The sequence below is a fragment of the Mus caroli genome, unplaced genomic scaffold (genome assembly GCF_978045245.1).
Source record: "Mus caroli unplaced genomic scaffold, Mus_caroli_1 scaffold_9, whole genome shotgun sequence".
In the NCBI taxonomy this organism is placed as follows: Eukaryota; Metazoa; Chordata; class Mammalia; order Rodentia; family Muridae; genus Mus; species Mus caroli.
The window spans coordinates 492,813-508,716 of NW_028227264.1; the positions used below are offsets into that span (position 1 = coordinate 492,813).

Genomic DNA, 15,904 nt, shown 5'->3' on the forward strand with positions numbered 1-15,904 from the left:
GATCAACTGTTGACAAATGGGAGCTCATGAAAATGAAAAGCTGGGGCTGGCAAGATGGCTCAGTGGGTAAGAGCACCCGACTGCTCTTCTGAAGGTCCAGAGTTCAAATCCCAGCAACCACATGGTGGCTCACAACCATCCGTAATGAGATCTGACACCCTCTTCTGGTGCATCTGAAGACAGCTACAGTGTACTTACATATAATAATAAATAAATAAATCTTTTTTTTAAAAAATGAAAAGCTTCTGTAAGGCAAAGAACACTGTCAATAAGACAAAATGGCAACCAACAGACTGGGAAAGGATCTTTACCTACCCTACATCGGATAGAAGGCTAATATCCAAAATATACAAATAACTCAATACATTAAGACTCCAGAGAACCAAATAACCCTATTAAAAATGGGGTACAGAGCTAAACAAATAATTATAAACTGAGGAATCTTGAATGGACAAAAGCACCTAAAGAAATGTTCACCTTAGTCACCAAGGAAATACAAATCCAAACTACCCTGAGATCCTACCTTACACCAGTCAGATCAAGAACTCAGGCTTTGACAGCAGATGCTGGCGATGATGTGGAGAAAGAGGAACACTCCTCCATTGCTGGTGGAATTGCAAGCTGGTACCACTCTGAAATTAATCTGGTGGTTCCTCAGAAAATTGCAAATAGTTCTACCTGAAGACCCAGCTATACCACTACTGGGTATATGCCCAAATGATGCCCCAATAACAAGGACACATGATTCACTATGTTCATAGCAGCTTTATTTGTGATAGCCAGAAGCTGGAAACAACCCAAATGTCCTTCATCAGAAGAATGAATACAGAAAATGTGACACATTTACACAAAGGTATTCAGGTATTAAAAACGACAACTTCACAAATTTTGTGGGCAAATGAATGGAACTAGAAAATATCATCCTGAGTGAGATAACCCAGACCCAATAGGACATACATGTTATATACTCACTGATAAGTGGATATTAAACCAAAAATCTCAGAATACCCACAATATAACTCACAGACCATATGAAGCTTAACAAGAAGGAAGGCCAAAGTATGTATGCTTCAATCCCACTTAGAAGAGGGAGCAAAATAATCATGAGAGGCAGAGGGAGGGAGGGACCCAGGAAGGAGAGAAGAAAGAAAGAAAAAAGGAGAGGGGGGCAGGACCAGGGATAGCTAGAGACAAGAAAGAATTCCAGGGGGCCAGGAGAATGAATAGAAATAAGTAGCAGTTGGAGGTGGAGAATGGGAGGAGGACCACTAGAAAGTCCCAGAAGCCAGGGATGTGAGAGACTTCCAGGACCAATGCGATGACATTAGCAGAAATAGCCAACAGTTGGGAGATAGAACCTGAAGAGACCACCTCCAGTACACAGACATGACCTCTAGTGGAGGGATGGGGCCACCTACCCATCTCAAAATTTTTAATCCAGAATTGTTCCTGTCTAAAGGAAATGCAGGGACAAAAGAATGGAGCAGAGACTGAAGGAAAGGCCATCCAGAGACTGCCCCACCTTGGGATCTATCCCATCTGCAGACACCAAACCCCAACACTATTGTGGATGCCAAGAAGTGCTTGCTGACAGGAGCCTGGTATGGCTGTCCTCTGAGCGGTTCTGCCACCTGCCTAAGACAGATGCAAATACTCGCAGCCAACCTTTGGACTGAGCCTGGGACCCCAATGGAGGAGTTAGTGGAAGGACTGAAGGAGCAAAAGGGGATTGCAACCCCATAGGAAGAACGACAACATCAACTAACCAGATCCCACAGAGATCCCAGGGACTAAACCACCAACCAAAGAGTATACAGGGGTGGGTCCTTGGCTCCAGCTGCATATGTAGCAGATGATGATGGTCTTGTCAGGCATCAGTGGGAGGGGAATCCCTTGGTCCTTTGGAGGCTTGTTGCCCCAGTGAAGGAGGATGCTGGAGGGGTGAGCCAAGAGTGGGTGGGTGGCTCTTAGAGGCAAAGGGGAGGGGGGATAGGATGGAAGGGGGTTGTGGAGGGGAGACCGGGAAGGGGGACAACCCTCGAAATGTAAATAAATAAAATAATTAATAATAAATAAATAAATATTTTTTAAAAATGTTATGCAATCGATTTTCTGGGACACGGTTCAGATCCCAAACTGGCTTCCTCCCTGACCACTCAGAAAGTAAAGCTTCCATGTTTTCAGCTTCTGTACCTGAAGTGCATGAGTTTTCTCTGCTTCCACCTGGTAAAGTTCAAGGTAAAGTTTAAGCGCAAAGAACCCAGGGACACTGGAGTGATTGTAAGGAGAATGAGGAAGACAGTTGGTAGAGTGCACAAAATGTGGAGAGAGGAAGTGCCGCTTCCTAGAGGGATCCACCGTGTGCCAATCCAACCACAACATCTGTTTAGTGATTTCTATCTGCCACCTTAACCTCCCATGATTCCTACCCTCCCTCATCCCACCCTGCAGTAACTAAATGCTGCCATTCTTCCACCCCTCTCCAAGTCGTGAAACATTGGAGAACAAGACCCAGAAGGAGCCTACAGAAGTGATGGGTGGCTGAGGAAGGGTAGAAGCGGTCCCACAGGGAAGACCAGTCTTAGTCACTTTGGCTTTGAGTCTGCACTCCCCGCATCCCCCCAGTCAGATCCCAGGGACTCACCTGCACTACAGGACTCCAGGTTCAAGAGAAGTAGAGTCAAAACAAGCAGAGCATTGCGTTTGATGACTGGAGCCAGCTGAAGGCAGGCGTGACTGCTTTCAAGAGAGAGCAAAGGAAGCCTAAGTAACTCAGCGGATGATTGCAGAGTTGTGGACTGTGCTTTCAAGCATTCCCTCTTTGTCCTTCCCGCTATCTCTGTCCCTAGTCCTATCCTTTCCTCGAACTCTTAGAGGGGATCACTCCCGGGTCCCTGGGCGCTGCTCAGTTTTTGGACCTCGATGATTCTTTCTATCCAGTTCCGACAGTTCACAGAAGTCCTGACTAACCCGGGTCTCCGGGATCCCCTGATTTTCCCAGGGGCTTGGAGGTCCCTTCCCAGAACTCACCAGTGCCCAGAGACCATCAATATCAGAAGCAGAAACGAACGAATAAAATTGATGCCTTCTGCTGGAATCACTGGCAGGCGGAGGGAGAAACTGGTGGCTGCACCGTGGGGGAGAAATAGGTACTGATGGTGAGGCGTGTCTGTCTCCCCACCCAGCCAGGTGGAGCTTGGAATGTTTGTGCTCTTTCCCATGCCATTCCTTCCTCCCACCTCCTAGTCTGAAATTGCATAGTCATCTGCAGAAGAAAGACAAGTTCTGGCTTGGTTTATTTTCAGTTTTTTAAAAGCCCAGAAGGTCTCTTCCCAAATACTGCCTAATAAGAAATCAACACGATTAAAGACAATTGTTACCTAACTTTTAGCAGCGCTGTGCATTCCCAGTAAACACCGTGACTTGGAAAAGCCAAGACCTTAGGAAAACTGTTCATGGAGTTCAGTTTTCCTTGGGCGTCATTACTCAAGTGCCTGGGTGTGGTACCTGCCAACGAAGGTGAGCTGCTAGTCAGCGGACCCTGAGGGATTTGTCTACTTTCTCTCTCTCTCTTTCTTCCTTTCTTCCTTCCTTTCTTTTCTTTTCTTTTCTTTTCTTTTCTTTTCTTTTCTTTTCTTTTCTTTTCTTTTCTTTCTTTCTTTCTTTCTTTCTTTCTTTCTTTCTTTCTTTCTTTCTACTTTTATTTATTTACTCTCCATTAGTTTAAATCCGTGATGGGTACAGCATCACACAGATTCTGTGTCCAATGGCCTTTGCAGGAAGGTTGCTTCGGAATTTGGCAATAACCATGACACTGTTTCCGTGGGCCAAGTTACTTTTCCCCAGATCACTCTGGGTTTGTTTGGTTTGCCTCCAGGAGTCACTGTATTGTTTTTGGCTTTGTACACACAAACACATCTCTTGCCTAAGAAGAACTCCGTTTCATCTCGGGCATAAACGCCTTCAATTTTAAGAAGAGCCGTGTGCACTCTTTGGTTCCAGAGACCTCGCTTGTAGACAGCAAAAATGGCCTTGCACCACAGCCTTCCAGACAGACTTGCTTTTAGAAGTCCTGTTCCCAGCAGGTCTCCACAGGCGCCAAGATGGCGGAAAGAAGAAAGCAATCCCCGCCGCCTATTTTCTTTCTTGAAGACTCACTTCAAGTCCACACCACCTCACTGACAGCTTTTAAATGTAATTTAAGTTTTAGAACGTGAGTTCTGGGGTCTTCACGTTTGCAAGGCAAATACTTTAATAACCAAGCTATCTGCACCCCAGCTTGCAGTGGTGGTGGTGATGAGGGAGGGGGTCCCTTTTCTTGAGATTTTCTTTTTAGTGACTTTTGCAACTGTGGTGTCCCTACCATCATTCATGGATTCACCCAGCTATAGGCTAAAGGCTAATTAAACAACCTCAAGTGACTGAGGCTAGTGTGGTGACCAGTGAGAGTGAAATGGTAACACCTAGGTATGGAGTCTGAGAAGACTCAGGTTTTGGTTGGTGGCCCCTTTCTGTGATCTTTCTCTTCTCCATTCAAGGATTTTTCCATCCATTCAAGTGGCCCTGGTTAGGATAGTGTTCCAGCTTGAATTAGCTGAAACTGGGGCCTGTGATGTCACAGAAACCAGAGTTATTACTAAGCTACTCATTTGTACAACTTACATTCATCTAGGGTCACTTCCATAATTAACCCCCATTAATTCCTCCAGGAAAGAGTATTCACTCCTAGCTATGTGGAAATTGAGCAGGATACGTTTTTTAAATGCCACAATTCCATCAAAATGCTTAAACTTTTGAAAGCTGTATCTGTAGCCTGGAACTCATTAAAATCATTTCTAGAGCCAAGTCCATGACCATCTTGAGACTGGTGTGAGATTGGCAGGCAGAGGAAAGCTTAGAGGCACATCCCATTCTCAGCTGGCTTTCTTTTAAAGCTCTCTAATTCAACCTTCTGCCCTATTCTTGTTCTCCCAGGATCCTGGCTGATTCGAAGGCCTCTGGGCTTGGACTGACAAGCCCCTTCCTGTCTAGGATGGAGACTTCCCCCTACCCTTACTACGGGCATCAAGAGATCCCTCGCCTTTAGGGATCTCTGCCAGGGTTAAGCCAGATTCTTGACTTCACCATAGAAAAGAATTTCAGGATGAGCAAGTCTGGAGCAGAGTTGGACTTAACTAAAAAGAGATTTTAAAGATGAGGGTCAGAGGAAAGAAGTGTCTGGGAGGGAAGTCAAGGCAGGAAGACTTCTGAGAAGGCGTTGCTACTGTTGCCAGTATACTTCTCCTTTGTTTGACAAATGAACCCAGGGGTAGCTCTTGGGTTCATTGGATAGAATCCAAACTGATGAGTAAAAGCCTAAGTCAAAAGAAGAGCAGGGCATGAGATTTTTTTTTTCTTAATTGAAAACAATGATTTAGTCTTGCTTGTGAATCTTAGAAATAACCCTGGAAAGGAATAAAGCTATATTGGAAGGTCACACAAGCTTGTTGCCATTCTAACATCTTTATTTAAAAATATCTTTCTATAAGAGAAATAATGGTAGGCCAGGTGTGGGGGCACACACCTTTCATTTAAGCCTTCAGGAGCCTGAGATCGATCTATCGATAGATCTATCTATCTATCATCTATCTATCTATCTATCTATCTATCTATCTATCTATCTATCTATCTATCTATCTATCTATCTTTTCAGGATTTTTCTGGCCTAATCCACTAGTTTCTCTAAGAGAGCCATCTGGTGTGGTCTGTCTGGACACGAGCCACCTTTCTATCACAACAATAGAAAACAACAGAAATGGCCTAATTTGACCAGGTGATAACTACTCTAACGAAGTTTTAATTTGCATTTCCCTGAAGGCTAAAGATGTACAACAGCTGTCTTTCAGATGTTTATTGCTCTTTCTGGTACTTATTTTTGGAATTATCTGTTTAGTTCAATAATCTATTTATTAATTAGAAGGTGCATGCTCGTTTGCATTCGTGTGTGTGTGTGTGTGTGTGAGAGAGAGAGAGAGAGAGAGAGAGAGAGAGAGAGAGAGAGAGAGAGAGAGAGAGAGAGAGATTTATAGGTCTTTATACAGTCAGGCTTCTGCCCCGCCCTCCACCCCTCACCCCCATCTGAAGCACAGTTGGCAGTGATCCACTGTGCTCTGTGCTCTGTGGCCCCCTCTGCATTCTCCTGGTTGTTCCCTCTGCTGGGTACGAAATAGTTCTTGTTTCCTGTGGTATGTGAAACTTTTTTCACAAAGTTCTTGTCTGTGCCTAGATCTTGTTCTGCCCTTGTTGTTTTCTGGCAGTTTCTAAGTTTCAGGTGTTATAATAATGCCTTTGGTCAGATTTTAGCTGTTTTTCGTGCCAGCCCATTTGTGATCACTTAAAAATAAGTTTTAAAAGCTGTGGTAAATAAATGTAATGGAAAGACAACTATAAACAAGTAAATTATTGGAATTGAACAGAAAACAAATTTTGAGACACAGTTTCTTCTCTGAACAAAGTTTTCTTATTTGCTAAGAATAATCTACCCCTGTGAACAAATTCAAAATAATCAAGTTCAATGTGAGGGTATTTGACATTGAAGAAAAAATCATTCTTTAACAAACACTTGGAAACCAAATATCAAACCAGCCAAAAGGCTGACCACCCCCTACCCAGTGCAGAGATTTAAAGTATGATAGTTGCTCACATTTTATGGTGTTTGCTTTTAAACCAAAGAACAAGCACCTCATTTGTAAATTTAATAAAAATGTAGCACTTAGGAAGGGCAAATCTTAGATATTTTCAGAGCACAGAAATTTCTCTTACCACAGCGCTAAGATTAGCCTAGAAACAGTAGTAGAAAGTGAAAATGTGATCCCCAACTCTTCAGTGGTTTGTCCAAGAAAATGTTGCTATCTACCAGTTCGTTAATAGTTTTGTATATGTTTAGATGTTTGGCAAATCAGAGCCATGTATTATAGTTATATGCCTTGCTTTAAGAGAAAAAGAAAATAAAATCTCAACAGATAAAAAATGCTTTACATGAAAAGGGGAGAAGCTACGGTAAATATAGTTCAGATAATATATAAGGAGACAATTTTTCTATTTTATTTATTTATAAATGACAGATATAACACTATTATTAAAGTTTTCCCCACAGGCTTGTGAGGGGGGAGTGAGCAGGGAGACAACCGTGTGTAAAATGTACAAACACTTCTCATTGCAACTTTTTTTAAAATTTTACTTTTTTTTTTCTTTTTTATTCACTTTACATCCTGATCACGGCCCTCCCTTCCCTTCTTATACAGTAAATACTATTTGGTATCTATTTCTGCAATAAAAACAGCGTGTCTTGTTTGATATACTATGTATTGGTTACATTTCTGGTTGCTATAACAAACTACAAGAGAAAGGCGATTTGAGGAAGGAGGAGTTGATTTTGCTGCAGGAGTAGTCACAGGGCAGGAGGCAGCTAGCTGCTGATGTCACACTGGGAGTCTGGAAGGATTGAGCAAGAGTAGGAGAAAGAGGAAAGAGGGATGGAGGAAGGGAGGTAGGGAGGGAGGGAGGGAGGGAGGGAGGGAGGGAGGGAGGGAGGGATGAGAGCTAGGAGAACAGAAACAAGAGGGGAGAGAGAGGGGGAGGGGAGGGAGAGGAAGAGAAAGAGAGAGAGGGAGAGAGGGAGAGGGAGAGAAGGAGGGGAGGGAGAGAGGAGAGCGAGTGAGAGAGGCTACTGTCCCCTTTCTGTTTATTTTTTATTTAGTTAAGTACCCACCCCATGAGATGGTGCTTCAGGTATTTAGGGTGGATGTCTTCACCTCAAATGACTTAACCCACCCCCTCGAAGACACACCTAGTATTGTGTCTTCTGAGTGATTTTGATCCTTCAGAGTGCTTATGAAGAGGAACCATCACATACTAAACCTTAGTAATTTTTAACCTATTTTTTCATTTTAAGAGCATCTTCAAAACCATGATTTGTTAGAATACATTTTAAAGGTTGAACCTAAGGGTTTAACTTATTTAATTGATGGACCTAATAACTTATTGTAATCACTAAAATAGTTGTCCCTCTCGCCTTCTTATCTCCTTATTGTGCATTTGGAGGCCACACTTCGCTTTATCTGGAATCTGTTTTTAGGCTATAGTTTCTTCTGTTTGAAATGTTATACATCTAGTTTTCTTCTCATGATAGTTGTGACTGACCTCTAAACCAAACCAACCTTGATTCACATGTATTTTGTCTTTCATTCAATGAAAACAATATATATCATGTATTCATATCCTTTTTTGTGTGCTTAGTTATATAACTCGGTTAACTGTAGTGTTATTTTCTGCTGTCTCAGTATAACCCTCCTCTCCTACCTGGTTGCACATTTAAAACTCTGAATAAATTAATCGGCCACTCATGTTGCTTAGTTATTGCCACCAGTTTGTTTTGTTTCATTTTTATTCTGTTTTTTTATTAATTATTTTATTTATTTACATTCCAGCCATTGGCTCCCCTTCCTGTCCTCCTCCCACAGTTCCTCCACCCATCCCCCCTCCCTCTTGCCTCCAAGAGGGTGCTCCCCCTCTCCTCTGATTCTGTTTCTTGTTAAAGTACTTTCCACAGAATATTATTGTCAACTTACAACTTTATTGGGCAAATATATTTTAGGCATTCAATGTAATATATATTTGTGTATATTTATCATAGAATATGTAATATAATTTTTTAAATTTTGCAATTTCCTTTTGAAACAAATGACAAAAACTATCACCTCTGCCTCACAAGTACTGGGATTACAGGACTGTGCCACCATACCCAACTTCAAAATACTTTAAATACACTTCCATAGGGAAATTCTACTCTCTCAAGTGCCTGTCATTTGGTCATTTAATCAAACTTAGGTAATTTTCAAAAGGTAATCTGCAGTTATCATTATAATAAATCAGTTAATCATAAAATACAAAGTTTTCCCCCAGACTCTTGGAGGAGGCTTAGTGCTGCTCCACAATCTTTAAAATCAGAGAGGTTTCTTTGGCCAGGGGAGAAAAGGCCAAGGCAGAAGTTAGAGAGACTGCAGACAGGAGAAGTATTGGTTGTGCTGTGTCTGGTTCTGTAATGTGGTGACAGGGGAGAGGCCTCAAGAAGTTGAAGGTCCCCAACTTCCTCTGACTCAATGATTGGCATCTAAGCAGAGTCGAAACCAATTAGTTGAGATATAAACACATATCTTAGTCACTGTTTTGTTGCTGTGAAGAGACACCATGACCACAGTAACTGTTATGAAGGAAAACATTTAACTGGGGCTTGCTTACAGTTTCCGAAGAGTAACCCATTATCAGCACATCAGGAGACACGGCAGCACATAGGCAGACATGGTCCTAGAGAAGGGGTTCTATATCCAGATTCACAGGCAGCAGGAAGATAGCGTCACTGGGCCTGGCTTGAGCTTGTGAAACCTCAAAGCCCACTCCCTAACACCCAGGGACAAACATTCTCTTAATCCTTTCAACTAGTGCCACTCCCTGGTGACCTAACATTCAAATCTATGTCCTATGGGGTTATTCTTTCTCAAGCCACCACTGGACAGCTTTCTGGATTGCACCTCCAATTTGTTTGTGTTTGTGAAACCAGGGATTGAACCCAGGCACTTGCTCATGTGAACTATAGCCCCATCCAATTATTTTTAAAGCCTAAAACTAAGTTCTCCAACAGCAAGAGTATAAAGTCTTTCCGAAATGGAAATACTTTTATATCTAAACAAGTCTTCCCTTGAATAGGAATCTGTAGTCATTCTCATTTATGGTTGTGGCAAATTATAATAAACCTAGCTGCCTGTCCATGTTAGGCTTTTGTCAACTCTACAGTTATCTAGGAAGAGGAACTTCAATCAAGAAATCTCTCCATCAGATTGGCCTGTTGACAATCTACCGGGCATTTTCTTGATTGGTGACTGGTATGGGAGGACCCATTGTGGATAGTGCTAACCCTGGCAGATATCTCCAGTGATGTAAGAAAGCAGGCTGAACAAGCCATGGGGAACCAAGCCAGGAAGCAGCATTCTTCCATGGCCGTTGTTCAGTTCCTGCCACAAGTTCTTGCCCTGACTTTCCTTTCATGGTGGACTGTTGTAAGTTGAAATAAATTATTTCCTCCCCAACTTGACATGGTGTTTTATCACAATAGAAATCTAACAGATATGCTGTCTAAATCAAAAATTCTACTTTCATTTCTGTTGAGATAAAATACCAGAGTGGGGTGGGGTGGGGTGGGGGTGGGGGAAGCCATTTAGGAAGGGATGGTTTATTTTAGCTCCCAATACCAGATTATGGTCCATTATTTCAGGTATGTCAAAGCACTTGATCAGGGACATCAAAAATGTGATATAGATGGTCATGTGCACAGCCAAGAGCAGAGATATAATAAATGTTTGTGTTCATGTGCACATATGCTCAGTTCCCGCTCTATATTTATACAGTTTAGGACCCCAACCCGGGGCAGGGTGCCCTCCACAATAAGCTGGTCTTCCCACTCCAGTTAATACAAGCAAGATATGAATAGTTAATATGCCTAATCTGTGTGAATTATAGTAACATTTGGCCTTTGTGTGGAGAGTGGGGGGGGGGGGAGTCACTGACTTTGATGCTAATATGCAAAAGCAAACATTAGGAACACATTTGAAAAGAGTCAGAAGAACTGTACATTTGAAAACCCAACTGAGCAGAGAAACCCTTATTACCAGAGTCACCTCATGGGACGACTGGCTGTTTGCTTACCATGGGAGCATTTTCTGCATAGAAACGGCATAATTGACTGTTGAGCTCTAGCTGGCAGATGCCATGTGACCTAGCAACAGTAAAGGAAGAGAGCCAGGAGAGATTTCTGCTAGAAATAAACTTATTTTAAATCTTTATTTTCTGAAACATTTTGGTGAAGATGCTCCTTCCTCCTAACAAACTAATAAACAAGTAACAACAATAAATAGCATATACTTCTCTTGCCTGTGTATACTGGATGGTCATTTTACACAGGCTGGAGTCCTATTTACCTGAGAATGTGTGAATACGAGACAAAAAGCTAACAAGGTGCTTTTTAATGAGATTACTTTGCCTGAAGAGCAGGCATGTAATAATGATTCAGTTTGACTTCTGTTTACCTAAGGAGTTAATGATGTTAATTTTCCTTTCTTTTATGCTCTGTGTACTGTTATGGATTATTTTGTCTTTCTCTCACAATGGTAAATGGTAAAATTGCTCTTCTAGAGAGTGCTACCCATCCTCATTGCTGTCAAGCTATTTCATATTTCTTTGTGTTGGTAATCCTTATCTCAAAGGAATGCTCTTGCCTTCTTGTGTTCAACTTCAGCTTGCAGACCATTCTTATCTCACATTATTTGAATCCTCTCTTTCTCATTTCTGTCCCCAGTCCTTCCCTGATGATAGAATGCTGTCTGTGACAACAGCCACAATCCAGGGATATGCCAACTACAAAACACTAAGAACTTTAAATGATCACCTCTTGTTCTAATTTCATTTCTGCTATTGTGATAAAAATATTATGGCATAAAATAATTTAGGGGAAAAGGGGGTTTCATTCAGCTCTTAACTTAAACCAGCTAGTGATGTCACAGCTACAGACCCTGACTAGGGGACAATGTTGGCCACACTGGGGTGGGGATTCCAATATCAATTAACAATCAAAACAATCCCCCTCACAGACATTCCCACAGACCAACCTTCTGTATAAGATAATTCCTCAATTAGGACTCTGCTTTTAGGTGTGCTGGCACACCTTTAATCACAGCACATGGGAGGCCAAGGCAGGCAGATCTCTGTGAGTTTGAAACTTGCTGAAGTTTCAGGACAGCCAGGTCTGCACAACAGAAAAACTAACAAACAAATAAACAAAACAAAACAAAACAAACAAGACTTGCTTTCCTGGTATTCCAAATTGTGTCCAATTGGCATTAGTTTTGGAAGTAAAGACACCAGCAATCCCATGTGTTTATAAGTGGAGAAAAAAAGATAGTGATCAGTATCAGGTGAGGGGAGACATGGGTGAGTTTGGCTAAAGATATATGAAGAAGAGAAAGAGAAAGATATACAACCAGATTATGTGAGAATGGTCCCGTTTTTGAAAAGTCTTGAGATACAGAGGGCTTTTTGTTTTGTTTTGTTTTGTTTTGTTTTTGTTTTTAAGGAATGAAAAAAATAAAAAAAAAAAAACCAACAAAGGATAAGAAGGGAGTACAAATTGTGATATAGGATGAGAACAGCGCCAAATTGACCCTGGCTATTAAATAAAGGAGAAACAGACATGAAGGAAAGTGGGAGAGAGCTGGTGAGCCTGATTACTGGATTCAGCCTCAGGTCTCTTGGAGTTCCTTGCCTGGCTTCTAGAAGTTTCTCTGGTGCTTGAGAATTCCTGTACAGTGGACACTTATCTTTTCCCCTGGGCCTTCTTTGAGAGACTGTATTACAAATGCTGGTCCAGGCTGTGGGTGATGTTTCTCAGAGGCTGCTCCTATCTCTGATTGTTCCTTAAGCATTCTAATTATAAATGCAAGTCCTGTCCCTCAGGTGGGTCCTCCCCAGTGTCCAGAGAAATGTTCTGTTTGGAGATTGTGCAAAAGTCTCTTTGTAGACTCCAGGTCCAAACAGAAAATATTCAATTCCCAGAGTGTGCATGGTCCTGATTTAAAGTTTCTTTCCCATATCCTAGCGATATTCAGGTGACCAGTTTCTGTGTATAGTCTGTCCTATGACACCTGTCCTTAGTTTTCCTAGAATGTAACTTGCAGAGAATCTTGGGCTCCTGGCCTGATGATGCTGTGGGGCCTTTTTTTCCCTGTGTGAAAGTACTAACCACATAGTACCAAGAGGAGAGAGGTCCCCCAGCATCTTTCTCCCTCTTTGGGTGCTACTACTGTCTTGGGTCCAGGACTTCTTTCAGGTCTTTAGAATGTCTGTCATTGAAAGTACAGTGAAGCCTCTCTGTTTCCTTAAGTGTGTAGAAAGAGTTCCCTCATAGTAGGAACAGAGTGCTGCCTCAAACATACCTAATCTCTTCTAGTTCTGAACTTGCCTTTCTGTTTTATTCCTATTTTGTCAACTTCTCTTTCTTTTCTTTTCTTTTTTTTCCTTTTCTTTTCTTTTTTGTTTTGCTTTGCTTTGCCTTGGCTGTCCTGGAATTCACTCTGTAGACCAGGCTGGCCTAACTCACAGAAATCCATCTTCCTCTGCCTCCTGAGTACTGGCATTAAAGGTGTACATCACTACTACCCAGCCTCGGTTTTTTAATTAAAGTAGAAACATTTGGGTACCGTTCTCTTCTTCTAGTAATTGCTTTATTTTTTAAATTTCCCACAGATTATTTCCTAACAGGTCTAACAAACTATACCTGAGTGTCTTCTGCCATCTTACAAATCACCCCCCACCACCACTTCTACAACAGTTACAGAAAACCACCAAGCAAGACTAGGAAACCACAGTAGTCAAGAAGTCACCACAGCGAGAAGCCACAGCTGCTACTGGTCTGGACTCACATTGTGCCTTTGAGAATGTGCCCTTAACTGACACTGAGAACCTCTAAGCTGTGACCACAGCCTAGACTAGTATGACTGCCAATGTTATTGTGGTAGAGTCACATGTCTCCATAACCATGTGTGCCAGCCAGGGCAACAGAGGCCTGGCCTTACTCCAATTCTGCTGTATTTGATTGATGGAATCTGAATCTTATTCAGGAGTTTCATTGCAAAGGAGCCTGGAAAACGCAGTTTTAGCTTCACTGTTTTTGTAGCATAGGAAGAGACAGCATTAAGAAGATAACATGGATGCCAGGCCCCCACTTGCTTTGCCCCACCCCCACAACTGGTATGCACAATTAGAATGGAATTACTATAGTCTCAAAAGTGTGTGAATAATACTTCATCTTGCTTATTGGTTTATCATATCTACATGTATGTTCATATATCTGCAGTTGTGTATATGTGTACATAATCTTATAAAGGGAGTAAGATTAATAGTGATTTCAAGCATGGGTTCTAGAAGTGCTTTCACATTTACTTTAGAGGTGGGAGGGATCTTTGAGAGGTATTGAGAAAACACATACCCCACATAAAAACCTCTGTTCATGTAATGTGGGGTATGTGTTTCCGCAATACCTCTCAAAGATCCCTCCCACCTCTAAAGTAAATGTGAGAGCACTTCCCTCAGAACACTGTTGTATGCTTGGCTCGAGATAGCTACTTAGTAAGTCATAACTCTTTTTGTTTTCTGGTAGCAGAAGACCTAGGTTAGTAAGGCCAGGGCATTGTATGATCTTGACTAGTCATATCATTTTTCTGGTCTTAATTTGTTGTCTTTTTAAGGTAAGTCCTTATCTATAACGTGTATTCCTAAGCTTATAGTTTTACAAATACTTTCATGGAGAAAATGCAGCACTAAAAGCTACTCACTTTTGCAGCCGGGCATGGTGGCACACGTCCTTAATCCCAGCACTCGGGATGCAGAGGCAGGGGGATTTCTGAGTTTGAGGCAAACCTGGTCTACAGAGTGAGTTCCAGGACAGCCAGGGCTACACAGAGAAACCCTGTCTCAAAAAGACCAAAAAAAAAAAAAAAGTTACTCACTTTTAGTGTGTAGGAAAGTGTGTGTGTGTGTGTGTGTGTGTGTGTGTGTGTGTGTGTCTGTGTGTGTCTGTTGGCATGCCTGTAAATGTTCATGGAAGTCAAAGGATAATTTTGGGTGTTGTTCCTCAAGAGCTATTCACTTTTTGAATTAAAAAATATTAGTTTTATTTTATTTTTTCAATTTTTATTAGATATATTCTTCATTTACATTACAAATGCTATCCCAAAGTCCCCTATACCCTCCCCCGACTCCTCCTTGCTCCCCTACACTCCCACTCCAACTTCTTGGCCCTGGAGCTCCCCTGTACTGGGGCATATAAAGTTTGCAAGACCAAGGAGCCTCTCTTCCCAATGATGGCCAACTAGACCATCTTCTGCCACATATGCAGCTAGAGAAATGAGCTCTGGGGGGTACTGGGTAGTTCATATTGTTCCACCTATAGGGTTGCAGACCCCCTCCAATCCGTGGGTACTTTCTCTAGCTCCTCCATTGGGGGTCCAATAGATGACTGTGAGTATCCACTTCTGTATTTGCCAGGCATTGGCATAGCCTCACAAGGGACAGCTATATCAGGGTCCTTTCAGCAAAATCTTGCTGGCATGTGCAATAGTGTCTGCATTTGGTGGCTGATTATGGGATGGATTCCCAGGTGAGGCAGTCTCTGGATGGTCCATCCTTTTGTCTTAGCTCCAAACATTGTCTCTGTAACTCCTTTAATGGGTATTTTGTCCCCTATTCTAAAGAAGAATGAAGTATCCACACGCTGGTCTTCCTTCTTCTTGACTTTCTTTCTCTCTTTCTTTCTTTCTTTCTTTCTTTCTTTCTTTCTTTCTTTCTTTCTTTCTTTCTGAATTGACAAAAAAACCTTTATATTATCTAGAAATCAGAATTTGTTGACTAAATGTAATGATTACATGTCAAATATTACAAAAATATTTTAGCAATATTTCCTTTACCATTCTGTAGGTTTTTTCTTGTCGTGTAGCCAAGTAGCTGATGCATCAGTAGTATTCCAGTTTTGTATTTCAGCCTGTTCTTCTATAGGGCACTTCAGTTGCTTCCTAAACACTACCTCAGAGTGAAAGACTGGAAAATTATTTTCCAAGCAAATGTTCCGAAGAAACAAGCTGGAGTAGCCATTATAATATCGAATAAAATCAACTTCCAACCCAAAGTTATCAAAAAAGACAAGGAGGGGCACTTCATACTCATCAAAGGTAAAATCTTCCAAGATGAACTCTCAATTCTGAATATCTTATGCTCCAAATGCAAGGGCAGCCACATTCATTAAAGAAACTTTAGTAAAGCT

At 41.8% G+C, this 15,904-nt stretch overlaps 1 pseudogene; it reads right to left on the reverse strand.

The window, feature by feature from the left end:
* Positions 1-3,723: 3,723 nt before the first annotated feature.
* LOC110303395 (large ribosomal subunit protein eL33-like) overlaps positions 3,724-15,904 on the reverse strand; it is a 95,442-nt pseudogene continuing 83,261 nt past the window's right edge.